The 3,002-nt window shown below is 42.6% G+C and overlaps 1 non-coding gene across 1 annotated transcript; it reads right to left on the bottom strand.

Annotated features, from left to right (window-relative positions):
• Nucleotides 1-107, bottom strand: LOC148548516 (small nucleolar RNA R71). The gene has a single exon (XR_015898035.1). It is a non-coding gene; the product is annotated as a small nucleolar RNA R71 (small nucleolar RNA).
• Nucleotides 108-3,002: the final 2,895 nt, after the last annotated feature.

Genomic DNA, 3,002 nt, shown 5'->3' with positions numbered 1-3,002 from the left:
AGGCTGAGAGCTGAGGTCCAAACTTTCAGGCAACAAGATGGTGAGACTCTATATGAAGCATGGGAGAGGTTTAAGGACCTGACAAGGAGGTGTCCACCAGATATGTTCAATGAATGGGTGCAGCTACACATTTTCTATGAAGGCCTTTCTTATGAATCAAAGAAAGTAGTAGACCACTCATCCGGAGGATCTCTGAACAAGAAGAAGACCATTGAGAAGGCCATAGACGTCATTGAAACTGTAGCAGAAAATGACTATTTCTATGCTTCTGAAAGAGGGAACACTAGAGGAGTGATAGAGCTAAACAATGTAGATGCTCTGCTGGCCCAAAATAAGCTCATTACTAAGCAGCTGGCTGACCTCACCAAGAAGATGGAGAGGAACCAAGTAGCAGCAATCACCACTTCATCAGCAACCCAAGAAGGAGTGAAAGAAGAAGCAGAGGGTAGTCAGGAGCAAGCCAACTACATTGGGAATTCACCTAGGCAAAACCGTGATCCATACTCCAAGACCTACAACCCTGGATGGAGGAATCACCCAAACTTTGGGTGGGGGAATCAACAAGATCAAGGCGAAGATCAGAGACGTCACAACCCCAACAACAATGCAGCTCACCAACAATTCACACAGAGAACATATCAACACCACCATAACAATACCTCTCCACATCCATATCAAAACCAAAATAACATTCCTCATCCTTCCACTTCTAATCCCAATCACCCATCATTTGATAACAGACTCTCAAGGATTGAGAATCTACTTGAAGGCATAGGCAAAGAGATTCAAGACAACAAGGCGTTCAAGGAGGAAGTGCGAGCAAATTTTAAAAACCAGGGAGACACCATCAAGAGGTTGGAATCTCAAGTAGGGTATCTCTCTGAGCAGATTCCCAAACCTACAGATGGATTCCCAAGTGACACAGAAAAAAATCCGAGAGGAGAAACAAAGAAAGTAAGATGGGAAGATTGCAAGATGGTCACTATAAGTGATAAGGAGACTGAGGACAAGCCAAACAAGCCGTCAGAACAACCTGGAGATACCTCAGCAGAGGAGAAGGAAAAAGATCACCAAGAACCAAAAATCTCACAACAAGAGCTGCTGAGACTCTATGCACCCTTTCCCCAACTACTCAATGGTGCTGTGGAGAAGAGAATATACTCAAGATTTCTTGACTTGTTTGCATCTCTGCATGTAAACATACCATTCATCAAGACCATCCAACAAATGCCTGCATACATCAAGTATATGAAGGAACTGCTTCCCAGGAAAAGCTCACTCAAGGGAGGCCAAACTATAGTGATGAACAAGGAGAGCAGCGCCCTCATTCAACCAGAGTTGCTTACAAAAAGAAAGGACCCAGGGAGTTTTCACATACCCTGTTCCATAGGAGAAATAATGTTTGATAGAGTACTCTGCGATTTGGGAGCAAGCATCAACTTAATGCCCTTGGCCCTTGTGAAGAGGCTGCAGATCAATGAGATAATGCCCACAGATGTAGTCATCAGGCTGGCTGACAAAACTGAAAAACAAGCAATAGGAGTGGTGGAAAATGTGTTGGTAAAGGTTGGGAAATACTTCCTCCCAACAGACTTTGTCATATTGGACATGGAAGAGAGTCACACTCATCCAATCATATTGGGAAGACCATTCCTAGCTACAGCCAGAGCACTCATAGATGTGGAGTGAAGGGAGCTAATTTTGAGGATCCATGATGAACAACTCGCCTTCACTATTTTCAAACACTCACAAGAAGCAGATCAAGAGAACAAGGAACCAAGGAAGGATCACAGTGAGATACTGAAGGAAGAGATGAGTACTGAAGAACAACAAGCTCATCCGGAGATTCCCTTGGTTGATGGACAAGGAAACAAGCAGCTTTCACAGCTCAAGGAAAAGCTGGAGGAACCTAAACCACCAGAGGCATGTGAAGACAACATCAAAATTCCTTTAGAAGAAGAGGCCACAAAGAGTAAGACAACATCACAAGGAACAAAGAAGAAGGTACCAAGGAGGTGGAGGAACAAAAAGATCCCTACAGAGGACTTCTCTCCAGGGGATAAAGTGATCTCAGCTTACTTCCCAGATATCCCCCCTGATCTCCCCACTGTGCCATCTCAGCTACCTAAGGTCTTCGCTATCAACAGAGTTCTCTCCTTGGAACATGTAGAGATCATTGATACAACTACTGGATATAGGTCTACTACCAGAGGAGAAGACTTGAAGCACTATCGACCTCCCTGATGAAGGTGAAACGTCAAGCTAGTGACTCTAAAGAAGCGCTTCATGGGAGGCAACCCATGTTTTATATGCTTTTAGAAAATAGTTAATAAGTCAATTTTTATGAATTCCAACCCAAACTTGACTAACACTTGGTGAAATCCTTGTTATGTAGTATATAGTGAAGAACAAGTTTGGTGTTCAAAGCATGCTAAGAAAGCATGAATGCAACTCAGAGCATGCTAGTCTTGGAGCTTTGAACAAAGACTTTTTCATCACAATGCTCCAAACTAAGTTTGGTGTCACCCAAGGTGCCACGAATATGCATATAAGGATGCACAGTTAGTTAGTTAGTTGGTATTCATGAATAAACAATCTAATTCTTTTTCCTTATTATTCTAGCTGTAAAGTTTAAATTTTTTTTTATGATATTGATTTTTTTATTTTATTTTTATAGGGAAAAGGAAAGGAGCATTGAAGAGGATTGATTGGACAATTAAATGAAGAAGGTTTAGACACCACAAAAGGAGGATACAACACACGTGTCCCAAAGGGGGATGTATTGGAAAATGTTGCCATGCAACATTGAAGAAAGGAGACCCTTGAAGACCGAACCAATAGCCCTCATAAAGATGAGGATCCTTGTGCTCATGCTCTGCAAAACCCCATCCGTCTATCCAACAACCTCCACATCAATCCATACCTTTCATCCCCTCATCATCTCCCTATATAAGTGAGTCCTAGTCGTACTTACCCCTCACACTCGAATTCCCACTCTCCAC

Source organism: Arachis ipaensis, chromosome B8 (genome assembly GCF_059453495.1).
Source record: "Arachis ipaensis isolate K30076 ecotype BB chromosome B8, ASM5945349v1, whole genome shotgun sequence".
NCBI lineage: Eukaryota > Viridiplantae > Streptophyta > Magnoliopsida > Fabales > Fabaceae > Arachis > Arachis ipaensis.
The sequence above is the reverse complement of the archived record's forward strand: the minus strand, read 5'-3'. Positions and strand labels throughout refer to the sequence as shown.